Below are 16227 nucleotides of genomic sequence, written 5' to 3' on the forward strand. Positions count from 1 at the left end.
CCCCCCCCCCCCCGGCCCCAGTATCATAGTCATCATGAGGGCTTATGGCGAAGGAAGCCTCAGGTGCAAAACTCAAGGGATCACAAAAAACTCAGAGTGTCTGTCAGCCCTCTGTTGCTGTGATACAATACCTGAGAGAAAAACAACTTAAAAGGAAGAAATATTTATTTCAACTCATGATTTCTGAGTTTTCACTTCATAGTCACTTTTTCCTGTTGTTCCGGGGTTGTGGTGAGGCTAAATGTCATGGTGGGGAGCATAAGATGGAGCAAAGCTGTCCAGAGCATGGCAGCTAGAAAGCAGAAAGAGATGGCTTTTATCACAAAGCTCTGCCCTCAAACCTATTAATCTATGAATCCATAAATTGATTAATCCACTGATTAGGCTAGAGCCTCATAATTCAATCCTCTTTAAGGGTCCACTTCTGAACACTGCTGCACTAGAGAGCAAACCTTTTATACATGAGCTTTTCGAGGGCATTTCAGATGCAAGCTATAACACTCAGCAATCAAGATAAATAATATTTCAGTGCAATCGTTTAAAAAATCAAGAATTGATGCAAACAAATAATCCCTGATGAACAATTATGAAATTCTAAAGACAGGATTCAAGAGGGTCGAGATAAGACTAGAGTAGATTTGATTATTTAAGAAACAATTATTAGCACTACAAAAGTATCAAATTTATAGAAATTCACAATCTTGTTATTTGTTTGGATAGCTTTCTATTATTATCCTAGAGATAGAAATAGTGTAAGTAGTAGCTTGTGTGTTTGAAAAATACAACATATGTATTTTTTTTAAAATTGAGGAATTGGGAAATAGTACTTGACAGTTAAATGGACTTTATGTCAGTCTTCTATGATAATCAAAAGGAAAAGCCAAGTTTTCTAAGGCACAAATCCCTCACCTAGAAAATAAGAGGTAATATAAGCTAATTAATTTTAAAACAATGCTTACATAGTATTATGTATCTATCAACATTCTAACTCCATGTCAAACAGTAACTGATTCAATCCTCAATAACTCCATTTACAGATGACAAAACTAAGAGAGATCAATAAGTTCCTTAAAGTCTCGGTTTCCTGAATAATTTTTAAAATATTGCTAATATATTGATAATTATCAATGAGAATTTGGCTTAAAAATGTTTTGACTTTACAATGTTGCAGAAGCAATACACATTCAGTAGAACATACTTTCAACTTGGATATATTACCAACTAGTGGAACATATTAATACTCTCTTGTGATTCTGGGCAGTGGCAGAGAGTTATAGCTCTAGGTCAGCCACATGATCACCAGGGTAAATAACTGATACACAATATTCTATGTTATTAAACTATGATGATTGTCAGGTAAGGCGTATTAAATGTATTTTTGCTTTATTGTACATTCTGATTACAAGTGGATTATTGGGACATAATGACATCGTTAAGTCAAATAACCATACAAAGTCACAAATCTGTTTAGTGCTAGAGCCATGATCCGAATACAAGAAATCAAGCTCCAAAGTACAAGGCCTTAATAGGCACATTAAGTTTCCTTATTTAATGCTTTTACAAATAAAGTTAAGCTACTGTATTTTGTTCGTAGTATTACTTCACTACTCAAGACTAGGTAAATTACTCATTTAAATGCAATGCTCCTATTTAATTGTTCACATAGGAATGTAATTAATATTCATATTTAAGTTTAATGATAAGTTTGTATCTGTTATTTATTAAAAATACACTGTATGATGTACCTTACAAAATAAATACATAAAGTGAAAAAGATTCATCAATATTTGGTCCCCTAAGTTTGTATGCATAAATGACTGTCATTCAAGTTTTTATCCATTATTAGACTATTATACATTTTATGAAAAGATTACACCAATTAAGTGGTGAGATATCTGAATGATGAAGTTATAGGCATTTTCATTGCTTTTCACGTACAAAATATGCTTCTTCTTAAATAATGCACATGATGGCTCTTTCGGCCAGCTTTTATGCTGCTGTGACCAAAAGGCCTTACCAAAAAAAATTTTGAGGACCAAAATTTTTTGTGGCTCAGGGTTTCAGATGTCTCAGTCTACAAAGGATCAACTCTATTCCTTGGAGCCTGAGGTGAGGCAGAACATCATGGCCAAAGAGTGTGGTGGAGGAAAGAAGCTCAGGACGTGACCAATAGGATGAAGACAGAGAGCTCCCCTCAACAAGGAAAAATATAGACCACAAAGTTATGCCCCCAGGAACCCACCGCCTCTAGCCACACTCTACCTGCCTACAGTGACCACCCAGTTAGTACCTATCAGGGGGTTGATGCACTGATTTGGTTAAGGCTCTCATTACCTAATTGTTTCACCTCTCAACTTTTCTTGTTTTAAACTTTTCATGTTTTACCCATGACCTTTTGGGAGACACTTCATAGCTAAACCATAACAATTGTTTATTGTATTTACAGTTTTTATTTCTTACTCTTACAGAATATTCTCCAAAAGGAATGTCAAAGAACTCCTATAAGACACTGCATAAAATGTATTTATTGCTGAAAATCTCCTTCTAAATATCAGTGTACTCATCCAAGAACACTGTCCTATAGACTAAATATTTAGAGAGAAATGGTTATTGAAAAAATCTTGTTATAATATATTGAGTTATTTAATATTTCATATTTATTATTATATACTGAACTTCACTTTGACCAATTTAAAGAAACCCTATTTGTTTCTTATGATATTAAAATTTATTTTCCTCTTAATGAACATATTTCATCATATCCTGTTCTTTTTATTCTCTTCCTAAGTCATAGTTTACAAATATATTAATCTTTTTAAATTGTTTGTTTAAAAGACAAATAGATCTAAAACTATTAAAAATTTCGTCCACTGAATCACAGAGATTTAACACATGACAAAGAGCATATCGGGGTAAGAATTATAACTTGAAGGCTGATCTATTATAAAATCACACATTACTTTGCATAAAATGTACACTTAAATTTAATAATTCTTCAGTCAATGATAGACTTTGTATAGGTGAGGAAAACTCAGATTAATCCATCTTTGGGTACTTCATCAAGCTCAGTGAGTTACGACCTTATATTTCTGCATCATATTATGGGAAATGCTCCTTGTATATGTCAGTGGTGTTGCAAAACCTAATTTCCCATTCCCAAATGAGACAAATATTTTCAGGTGATGGGAGCATCATATAGTGGAAGGACAAAAACCAATGTCTTAAAATTGTTTTTACATGCAACTATATTCTTTATTTCAACAGCCGTGGATCTGAAATGAAAGATCTTGTAGACCATTAAGTTCCATGTATTTTCCCTGAATCAGCGCAAATTCTTCAGCACAGGTGTTTCTGTAATTATGATACATTGGGAAAATTCTCTGTGTTCAATGGCCCTCAGACTCACACTTCCACCTCATCAGTCACATGTCAGCCTAACTCCACCCTGTGCCCTAAATCTCTGGTGTCATTAAGAAGCTGCAAACTTCAGAGGGCAGATTTGCAGCTGTGATGTATAATACAGAACATTTCATGAAAAATGTATGAGTATGAGATTTTTTCTAATATTTTCTCTGTAGCGATCTGCCAGAACCATAACTATCTAGACATGTTTATTATACAGATTTTTTAAAAGAGGCTTTCATTGCTCTTTGCGATGTGATGTTCCCTTGTTATTTCATAAACACTCCATTGATATTCTTTCTGCAACAAAGTGCTCTAACCTCAGGAATACAGCTGCTTCTTTCCAATGAGATCTATATTTTCAATCATAGAGGTTTCACCTTGATATAAGTGTAGTCTTTAGCATACATTCTGATTTTCTAACCCAAACCAAGTACCTTATATTTATTTAAGAGGATACAGATATTTTAAAACAAATAATGGATGGTTGGATAATCAGACAATTCTTGAGAGCTATATTAGTGAAGAATATGCTAGTACACTGGACACTGACAATACTAATGTCAGTAATAATGAAATAATGAAATAACAAATATATATGTGAAGTATTTACATTTTTGTTCTCTTTTTTGAACTCCAATAGCCATTGGTGATTAACTTATACTAACTTGTTTTAGTATCTACTCTGTCATGCATATTTTATAAGCTTATCTATCAGCTGTAATGTCTTTTGGGGCAATAAATCTTATAAGATTTTGCAACTCTGTTATTTCCATATTCACCACTGACATTTGAGGTTACTGGGTAGATCCAAACATACTTGAAATACCTAAGAAGAGAAAATATACATTGAAGAAAACTGAAATATGGCAATAATAGCTCACAACTCTTACTTCTTATCAAAATCATCCATTCAGTGGTTTACTATCTTTTTGATACATTTTTTTATTCAATTTGCCAGAATTATATTGAGAATTTTTGCATTTATGTTCATTAGAGATATTGGTCTGAAGTTTTCTTTTATTGATGTGTCTTTGTCTGGCTTGGGAATCAGGGTGATATTGGCCTCTTAGAGTTTGGAAGTGCTGCCTCTTTTTCTGTTTCCTGAAATAAATTGAAGAATGTTGGTATTAGTTCTTCTTTAAAGGTCTTGTAGAACTCGGCTGTGTATTCATCCAGTCCTGAGCTTTTCTTGGTTCATAGAAGGCTTCTGATGGCATCTTCTATTTTGACACTTGAAAATGATCTGTTTTAATTGTGTATATCATCCTGATTCACTTTGGGCAAATTATATCACTCTAGAAATTTGTCGAAACCTTCAATATTTTGTATTTTATTGGAATACAAGTTTTCAAAAATAATTTCTAATTATCTTCTGTATTTTTGTAGTGTCTGTAGTAATATTTTCTTTTTAATCATGTATGTTAGTAATTTGAGTTTTCTCTCTCCTTCTCTTCTTTAGCATGGTTAAGGGTCTGTCAATTTTATTTATTTTTCCCAAAACACAACTTTGTGTTCTGGCAATTTTTCGAATTGCTTCTTTCATTTCAATTTCATTGATTTCAGCTCTGATTTTAATTATTTCCTGTCTTCTACTGCTTTTGGTATAGATTTGTTCTTTTTCTAGGGCTTTGAGATATAATGATAAGTCATTTATTTATTGACTTTTTCTTCTTTTAAGGAATAAATTCCATGCAATGAACTTTCCTCTTAGAACTGCTTTTATAGTGTCCCAGATATTTCAATGTGTTGTATCTGTGCTCTCATTCACCTCTAAGAATTTTTTAATTTCCTCCTTGATGTTTTCTGCAACCCATTGTTCCTTCAGGAGCATAATATTTAGTCTATAGGTGTTGTAGTAGCTTTTATTTCTTATTTTATCATTGATTTCTAATTTCATTCCATTATGATCTGATAGAATGCATGGTTGTATTCTACTTTTTTTATATTTTCTAAAAGTTGCTTTGTGGCATAATATATGGTCTATTTTAGAGAATGATCAATGTGCTGCTGAGAAGAAAGTGTATTCTCTCACTGAAGGATGAAATATTTATATATATATATATATATATATATATCAGTTAAGTCTAAGTTATTGATTGTATTATTGAGTTCTATAATTTCTTTGTTCAGCTTTTGTTTGGAAGATCTATCCAGTGGTGAAAGAGGTGTGTTAACGTCACCGAAATTATTTTGCTGTGGTCTACTGACTTGAGAAGAGTTAGTTTGATAAACATAGACGCTCCATTGTTTGGGGCATATATATTTATAATTGTTAAGTGCTGTTGATGTATGGTTCCCTTGAGCAGTATGAAATGTCAGTTCTTCTTTATCCCTTTTATTGACTTTAGCTTGAAGTCTGCTTTATTTGATATGAGAATGGAAACCCTTGCTAGCTTTCACAGTCCAAGTGAGTGGTATGATTTTTCCCAACCCTCCACCTTCAGTCTGTCGATGTCTCTTCCTATGAGATGAGTCTCTTGAAGGCAGCATATCGTTGTGTCTTTTTTCTTTTTTGATCCAATATGCTAGTCTATGTCTTTTGATTTGTGAGTTTAAGCCATTAACATTCAGGGTTATTATTGAAACATGATTTGTATTCCCAGCCATTATTTTTGTTTATTTTTGGTATTTAATATGACTTGGTTTCTCCTCTGATTAGATTATCGTTTAGTGTAATACCTCCCTCTTTTTCATCATTGTTTTTAATTTCCTCTTCATGGAATATTTTGCTGAGGATGTTCTGTAGTGCAGGCTTTCTAGTTCTAAATTCTTTTGACTTTTATTTAGCATAAAAGGTTTTTATTTCATCATCAAATCTAAAGCTTAATTTTGCTGCATATAAGATTCTTGGTTGGCATCCATTTTCTTTCAGAACTTGGTATATGTTGTTCAAAGATCTCTTGGCTTTGAGGGTCTGGGTTGAAAAAATCTGCTGAGTTACCAATTGGTCTCCCTCTATATGAGATCTGATTCCTTTCTCTTGTGTCCTTTAAGAATTCTATCCTTATTCTGTATGCTAGGCATGTTCATTATAATATGCCTTGGTGTAGATCTGTTGTAATCATTGAAGAAACTGTGCATTCCTTTGGTTTGAAATTTCATACCTTCCTCTATCCCAATAACTCTTAGATTTGGTCTTTTGATGCTGTCCTATAATTCTTAGATGTTCTGTTAATGGTTTCCTATTGTCTTCATTGAGTGATCAACTTTATTTTTCAGATTGTGTACTTTGCCTTCATTATCTGATGTTCTTTCTTCTAAGTGATCTAATCTGTTAGTTATGCTTTCTATTGAGTTTTTTATTTGGTTTATTGTATCCTTCGTTTCAAGGATTTCTGACTGTTTTTTTTTTTCAGATTCTCTATCTCTTTCTTGAAGTAATCTTTTGCTACCTGTATTTGCTTTCTTATCTCTTTGTTGAAATGATCTAATTTTGCCTATATTTGCTCATTTAGGTAATTCTTTAATTCACAGATTATTTTATTTTATTTTTTAAAGAAAGAGAGAGAGAATTTTTTATATTTATTTTTTAGTTTTCGGTGGACACAACATCTTTATTTTATTTTATCTGGTGCTGAGGATCGAACCCAGCGCCCCACGAATGCCAGGCGAGTGTTACCGCTTGAGCCAGATCCCCAGCCCTCACAGATTATTTTAATTATAAATTTTCTGAACTTATTCTCTGACATTTCATCAACTTCGCTGTCCATGGGTTCTATTATTGTAGTATCCTGGTTTGGGGCACTTTTCTCCCTTGTTTTTTCATGCTGTCTATGTGTCTTCCTTTCTTGCAGCATAAATCTGAGATATTATAGTTTCTACCCTATTCTCTTGTAGTACCCGGGCAGATTGTCTATACCTCACCTTGATGTAGGGCTTCCAGACCCTGCTGGTGTCCCTCAATGTATGCTGCTGCAACTAAAGGTAGTGATGGCAATAGCCAAGGTAACTCGAGATAATAGTTGAGGAGCCCCAAGATGGGGCAATGTATAACACAGATGGGACTGAAAGGGTGGGCCTCACACTCTCTTCAGGATGCTTATTCTGAGATCCAGCTGCTTCTAGGCCCTGTCTTTTGTCAAAAAGGCAGGGTCTACAGTGTGGGGAAGGCTATGGCAATGATTGCAGTGTCCCAAGATGGAAGTGGGTTAGGCTTTGGCTCCCAGGAGGGGGGAGGTAAACTAGGACCTACCCTGGACCTGGGTCCCGTGAAAGTTGGTGTGGGCAGATCTGGGTCACTGGGCCTGACCTCTCATGGTTGTCTGCTGGTCAGAAGGGGTAGTCCTTGTGCCAGAGGCTGGGCTCTGGTGGGTTTCTGCTGGTGGAGGGATGGACCTCCCCTACAGTGAGCATGTGTCCCTCGCAGGCCTGGGTGGGCGGATTTGTAAGAATAATTCTTTTTTTTTTTTTAAAGTTTTTATTGTGGGTTGTTCAAAACATTACAAATTTCTTGACATATCATATTCGACACTTTGATTNGGGATTCAGTTTCATTTTGTTGCATATGGATTTCCAGTTTTCCCAGCACCATTTGTTGAAGATGCTATCCTTCCTCCACAAAAGTTGAATAAGGAAACTATAGAATAATTCTTAAGATATAAATGCAGGCACATTGTCAGTAACTAGGAACAGTGACAAAATGGTTTACATGGAAAAACATCACTTACTGATTTTTAACTTTTTTGATCACTGATGTTTTAGATAAAATAGTTTTATAGATTAGAGTTACAGAAGTGACCTCTTAGCATACACAATGGAAATTTAAAAAATTGGCAATGAGTAAAGCACGTCAGTTCATTATGAAATGATTATGAGTAGAAATATTTATATTGGTATATTACCTCATTGGCACTCAGCCTTTGGACTGAAATATGTGAAACAGTAGTCTCCATATACCTGATTTCAATAAAAATTGATGCAATTTCATAGTCAGTTTAAATTTCACAATCAGTTTAAATAAAAAGTATGGCATAAAATTAGTTAAGAATGCTGGAGTTTTTATTTTATTTTGATTTATGGTATTGCAACTATTAGTTTTTTTTCCATGAATTCTTAGGTTCAGAACTTTACATGCTTCATCATAATGAATTCTCTAAAGAAGTCTTTGAGACCGAGTTTATACGTATCAATTTTTTTTTTTTAAAGAGAGAGGGGGAGAGAGAGAGAGAGAATTTCAATATTTATTTTTTAGTTATCGGCAGACACAACATCTTTGTTTTGTATGTGGTGCTGAGGATCGAACCCGGGCCGCACACATGCCAGGCAAGCGTGCTACCACTTGAGCCACATCCCCAGCCCCTCATGTATCAATTTTATATGAACCAGAACTGAGATTTAGAATTGTTTGCCTTACTGCACAATTTATTTTTAATTGGGAAACTTGTGAGAAATTCTGGCATGCATGCAGATTTATTATTCTAAGAAGAGGTATAGTTTTTTTAGGAACTGGCATATTTTTACATATTAGATATTTGTATAAAATTTTAGATTTATTTCATGCATGTTACTAAAATGATTAGAGGTAACATTGCATCTTATCTGTAAAAAGTGTTCATATTATTTTAGAATGCACATTTACTTTCATTAAAGTATCCTTTTCAGCAGGTTTCTAAGCCTACTTTTCTCCATTCATTCTAATTTAAGTGTCATTAAACTATAACATAATGTAAATATATATATATATATATATATATATATATATATATATATAATCAGATTTAATAAATAACTGTATGTCACCTCTATGTTTACTACTTATATTTCAAATTACTAGTCAGATCCAAACATATTAGCAAACCTTGAAAGAAAAAATATATACATATTCACACAGAAAACTGGAAATTATTACAAGTAGGTAGTAAGCACCCTAAGTGGTCTTCTCCTCTGTCTGGAGAGGAGTTATCCTCAGCTAATATTGTGATTTAACTTAGCTTCATTTGATTTCTGGTATGGTGAGATAGTTTTTTATTTGTTTGTTTTTTTAACTGCTCAGAATCTGATCACTTGATCATCCAAAAGATGAAAGAATTATCTAGAAGATCTAGGAGTGTGGTAAACTAAAGCCTTGTGAAATAGCTACTGTCCGTCTTCACTAGCTCCAAGGGAGTTCAGGAAGGATTTTATGTCCTATGTGCTTGTAGAATGCTTGGTGCTACAGTGTGTCAGTTAAAGATAAAACACTAATTCAGTGCACTTGTGGACTCTAAATGTGGAAACTGACTTTATGGAAAGTATGAGTTGATACACATTTACCTTGGCTAACACTCTATTTTTGCTCAATTTGCCTGTATTTTTTTTTTTCATCTTGACTCTGATACTTTCTAGTGGTAATATGTTGGTCAATTATTCAAATTTTTTGTGCCTCAGATTTCTCATAAGACAATGGGTAATGATAGTATGTAATCACAAACCTGCTGTGAGGATTAGCAGGCGATATTCCATACAATGTGCTTGGAAAACACAAAGCATGCACTTAACATAGGTCGTTGCTGCTCTCATCATTATTACTACTACTACTGTAAATATTATGGATTTCCAAGTCAATCTCCATCTTTAAAATGATTGCAGTGAATTTATTCTCACTCTTCTGAGAGACACTAAGTTTTCAGGAAGTATGGAAGGGAAACTTTCAGTACAGAATCTAACCAAGAATGCTATTTTGTTTTTAAATAATGAGCTGTAAATATTGAATTTTTAGGTTATTGAAGTAAATTATGGAATTAAATACTCAATATGTACTGTTGGGCTGACTCCATTGGATTTACAATTTTACAAATTAATCCTCTCAACTCAAAAGCACAATTTATGGAAAAAGAGTATTCAAAATATTTATAGCATTAGTAATGCAAATATGGATTGCTTGTTGATTTTCAGCTAAAGTTTTGTAATCTCTGTATACTTGGAGTTTTGGTTTGTTTAAATATCATTTTTCTTTGAGAGTAAATTTGGAGTAGGGCTCTATTATGGTTTACTTGACCTGTAATGATTTGTATATTTATCATTATTTTTGCCTCTTAGCTTCAATCAATTATGTGCATATGTGTATGTGTGTGTGTATATACATGAATTCATATTTATTTCTCACTTCATTTTCCCTTAGTAAATATGTCAAATGTTGTAAATTGTTGCAATTCTAAATGTTTTGTGTGAATTACATTTTTATTTATATATGTAAGATGATATTTTAAATCCAGTGTTGAAATAAAAAGTATTTACAAGAACACTTTTTAAAATGAAGATTTTGTAATACAAATATTTTCTCACCAATTTAACAGTCATAAAGTTTGAATAACATAAATCTATTATAATGTTAGGTACATAATACATCTGAATCATAATGTCTGTCAGTTGAAAGGGAGCTGATAGAAAGGTCTTCCAGAGAAACAATGCCAACTCTGGCAAAAATTGCACATATGAGATAGTTATTTTAACAAAGAGTATTCAGTACATTAGTAACTTTATTCATTCATGAAAAAGTAGTTTTTAAAAGAAATTTTATCTAACTGATTTTACCAGGAAGAAGCAGCATAACTTGCTTTTCTTGTTACTGGAAGTTAAATTTATTTACAGAGTAAAATTTGTCATTTACTACATAAAAGGCAAGCAGATCCCATATCTACTGTGATTTCTATGTTCTGACTGAAAACAAGTTAAATATTATTTATCTAAAAAAATGATGTTTCCAGGCATACCAAATAGATACAAGTGTTGTAATGTTCAGGAGAATATTAATTAGACCATGAGTTTTAGAAACACAGTTATTATTTACATGATACTTATATAAATGCTTAGTTTTTAAAATTAGTGAAACAAATTTACATGTAGTTTTAAATGTCTGGTGAATGCATCCAATCACAACTTATTTGTTATTAAATTTTTAGTAATATGTTATAGAAGAAAATAAGTGAATGTCAAGCTACAGGTTTTGCTTAATCTCAAGTGTAAACTATTACTGTGTTTCTGTTATTAGTATAAGTGAAATGATCTGAAGTTGAGAATATGATTATGATTATAATAGGCAACAAAATAATAAGGTATAATAGAATTTACTTATTATTATAATTACTGACTTTTAAATAAATTATTAATTTTATTCTTACCTTGTCCATAGCATCATTATTATTTTCCCACTATCATGGACAGAAAAATTAAGTTTTAGGAAGATTCAGTAGTTTGTCTAAATAATAGAAATAAACACAAAAATCTGAGATTTAGACTTCATTCTTCTGGCATTGAAGACTATATATTTAATCAATACAAATATTTCCTTTTATTGCTTTAAAACTAAGATGATCTTAAAGGAAGCTTGCTATAATGTTGGTAATTTGTAGCTGTTATTGAGGATACAGGAGTAGATTCATTAAAATTATTTAAATTCCACAATATTTTGACTTAGTGATTAAATAATCCTCATTAAGTTGAATGAAATAATGTCCCATGTTTTATATATATATGTGTGTGTGTGTGTGTGTGTGTGTGTGTGTGTGTGTATACACACACATACATATTGAGATATATATAGATATAGATATATATGGTTGTTTCTGAAGAGCAAATGGAAATTTTTTTTAAATATTATAGAATCACATTAGTATTGAGTGCCATTTTAAAAATCAATGCTTTGTGGGTGAACTTACTCTTGTATTAATCATTTCCTGTACTTCAGTACATGAGACTCATTGTTGTCAGACTCTACTTAACATGTCTATCAGTTAGTATAACACTAACTGCTTATTTGGAGTGACTTCCAGGTATCTTAAAATTAACAATTTAATAAATGCTGTATTCTTTATTTTAGTTTATTTAAATATGCTCTCTCTATCTATTAACTCTTCCTGATGATAATAATAATTGACATTACAATATCATACATAATTTTCAGTCTATATGTTGAATTGTATCTTAGCAAGCATAGTAAGTGATGCACCTCTACAACTGAAATGCTGTGCTCTGATATGGAAAATTTGCATTTATAAACCAACATTTGATTTGTTTGGGTTAAGACATACAACTTTATATCTCAACACATACGTCTCTATTGTCTGTATTTTTTTTTAACAATTTTAGCATACTCCAGTAGATAGTAAGTCATCTGCAAAGATTTATTCTTATTTATTATTTTGGTGCTCAGGATTGAATCCAGGGGTGCTTTACCACTGAGCTACTGCCCCAGTCCTCTTTATTTTCTTATTTTGAGACAGCATCTTGATTATCACCTCCCTAAGTTGCTGAGGCTGGCCTTGACCTTGCAATCCTTCTGCCTCAGTCTCCTAAATTTCTGGAATTATGGCATGTGCCACTATGCCCAGCCTCTTATAAATCTCTAGAACAGTGCCTGGCAATCTGTTGGTGTACCACAAAATGTTTAGTAATCAAAATAAATTGATCTTTTCTGTAAACTTTAGCAAACATATTAGATCTTATAAATGAAACAGATCTTCAAATGTTGTCAATGTATAATATAAATAATTATATAAAACACAATCTACTTTAAGCAAAACAAAATATCATTTTATTTCATAGGTCATAAATGTTGAAAGAAGTTTGAATTAAAGTGTTTGGAAGAATTAAAAGGAGTTGCTTTTGTCATTCCTAGAAGTACTACTTATGAAATAAAATCAGTCATTTAAAACATACAATCTTCCTATATGAGAAATGAAGTTGTGCTGGGCACATGAACAGTTGTAACATACTTAGAATTTCACAATACATATTTTTCATGGAGTAATAAGTCCTGTTTAGATTCTTCAGGCATTCTACAAAGTCTATGATCACAAAATAGTTTAGATGGTGTATGGTATACTGTGTTTTTAGTGTGTTCAGTTTTTTTAGGTAGAGAAGTACTTGAATTTAGATTAGTACCAACCAAAGCAGCAAAGGAGGAATCTGCTTAGTAGCTCATTATCATGAACAAAGCAGGCATTTTTTTTTTCTTATTGTGAATAGATATAAGCAAAGAATCTCTGATGAATAGTTGTTCATGCAGGAAATCCACTCCTGGGTGGATACTAGATATTGCAGAATGATGAAAGTGACCTCAAGCAGAAACCATGAAGAGTGATCCTAATTATCAATGGGAAAATTGATGATGATTCTTGACTTTCAAAGATTTTTGTCATGGGCTGGGGATGTGGCTCAGTGGTAGAGTACTCGCCTCACATTTGTGAGACCCTGGGTTCGATCTTCGGCACCACATAAAGATTTTTGTCAAAACATTAAAAGTTTTTATTCATGTGGTTATAAATGTGCAAGAAACGAGAAAAAAAATCCTAAAATTTCTAGACTGTGATTTAAGGCATTAGAAACAGAACTAAAATTTTGATTTCTCTGTAAAAAATTGTCAAGAACAATTTGAACAGTGCTTACCTTTTTCCTCTTGTCAGCAAGCTTATGATGTGGAGCATGAGTCATTTCTGTACTTGACAAGTTGTCAGAGCCCTTTCTAGGTATGTATCAGGTTCAAACATTTCATCCTTTGCACTTTCAATGTCATGAAATATTTTGGAGTGTTCCTGGAATGGGAAGGCTTTTTCGGTGTTGCTTCCTCTGAGGCATCTCCATCCTTTTCGTTGTAACTGTTTCCTTCATTTATGTGCTCTGTGCTCACCAAGTTCCTCTGGCTATTAGAGGACTATTATTCATCACATCTTGAATGATAGCCGTGCCACTTAGTCAGCTATTTCTTCTGTACCTTTACTTAGCTTCAATTAGAATTTTACTTTAGCTTTATATTTGTCATTTTGCCCTTTGTGTTAGTCAATTCCATGTTTTGATTATCAATTTTTATAAAATATCATGTGAGAGACACACAAGGAAGCAAAATAACTATAAACTTTGCTTTATGTGCATTATTAGTAGAATAACAGATGCAGGGGGACCAGTCACATATGAACTTTGAAAGATGTGATATAATTGCTCATTTATTATATTCCACCCCACTTTTCTTTTTCAAGGAGAGGTGGTTATGGAACCATACCTGAGGTTTTGCATATGTTAAACAAGCTCTACCACTAAGCTACAACTCCCACCTCCTTCATGATGCATATCTATTATTATGTAGTGATAAGAGGACCAAAGAGCTATCAGTGAAATTTCTACTTTTAAAATTTTGCTAGTTAATATACCATAGTGACTAAAATTTGAACCATGTCAGTTGGGAGACCAGTGTTATTTTATTAGTCGATGACAACTCAAATTTATCTAGATTTTAACCCTCCAAGCCAGGATCATCTATAATCATTGTTATAATATACAAAAGCTACTAATTTATATGGCAATTTCATGCCTTTAGAATGTATTACTTGTTTAGATTTGGATTAAGTTTCTATGATTCCTATGGGTTTTTGAGATGACTGTTATATTACTGATTTTAAGATTCAAATATTTTCTATATGCTGATTGTTTTGGTTAATTCCTTCTGTAGAACACTAAACAATAAAAAAAGAAAATATCTGGATTATTAGTACCGTGGCAAGGATGCAAATAAGTTTTTTCCGGTGAAAAACAAACTTTGTCTCATAACTGCTAAGGAAACAACAATTGATTAAAATACTTTTGCTCTTATATAAAACATGAGTGATAGATAAATATTATGGCTCTAATATAAAAAAAAGGATGACTATTTGTTAAGAGCTCTTTCAGCAAGAAGATGATAACATGACTTCCATTCTTAGATATCTTCATTAGGTGAGTCATGGAAAAGATGAGTATAATATCAACCATCCTTGCATTTCAGGGGGAAAATAACATTTGGTATCATTTTTTTGCATACTTTTTTTTTGCTGATACATATTTCAAATATTTATTTTGACATTCTTAAAAGATGGTGCTTTCAAGGTCTTAGAGTGAGACATTTTTGCAGAAGTTCTTTGAAATTTTTTTTTCTATATGTGCTATTGTCATTTGTTTATTGTGACTTCCCATCCTTTATATGGTCATGTTCACTTAATTACCATTTTAATACATTATGTAAATATATTTTGGGCTTTCAAATTTATGTTTCGAATTATGCAAAATAGAGTAAAACTTTGATTTGTTTTGTTGTCATTTCTGTAATTTGGAAGTTATTACTCATGTTTTATTTTTTGTATCTGTCTTTGTGTTAATTCCCTTTTTCTATTATTTTCTCCCACCTTTTGATTACATATGCTAACCTTGCCTACTAATCACAGTTTTAAAACAGATAACTTAAGCCCAGTTTATATGTATTCTCAAAATATATTTATCTGGTTTTAATTCTGTCATATTCCTTTTTATTTAAACTATTTTTTAATTTACTCAAATTTTATCTATATTCAAATTATTCTTTGTTTCTTTTTGTTTCCCTGTACTATGCTTAAAATTTCATATTATCATTCAAAGATTATTTTCAAAATAACACCTTTGTAATTAGGATTAGGCACAATTTTTCAGGTTCCTTTTTTTGCTTTCTTATCATTAGTAGTTTCTCCTCATTTTGTTCCTTCTTACCCACCCTCTGCTTATAGTAACTTGTGTTATTCAGATGTTAATGTCTGTAGCAGCTGCTACTGGTGTTCTGAGCCAGCAGGTCTCATTCTAATTCTTGGTTTATCCACTCAGGTTAAAGCCCTATCAGTATGGAACTGAAAACTAGGTGATGCTGTGTTGATACACAATACATGTATGAAGATGTGAATTTGGTGTCAACATATCTTATATACAAACAGAGATATGATAAATTGTGGTATAAAGGTGTATCAAGAATTTGTAATGCAAATAATAATAATAATAATAATAATAGCTCATGTATAATGGCATAATTTGGCGTGAACATACTTTATAAACAGAGTTACAAAAAATTTT

This window comes from Marmota marmota, unplaced genomic scaffold, assembly GCF_001458135.2.
Source record: "Marmota marmota marmota unplaced genomic scaffold, marMar, whole genome shotgun sequence".
Classification (NCBI taxonomy): domain Eukaryota; kingdom Metazoa; phylum Chordata; class Mammalia; order Rodentia; family Sciuridae; genus Marmota; species Marmota marmota.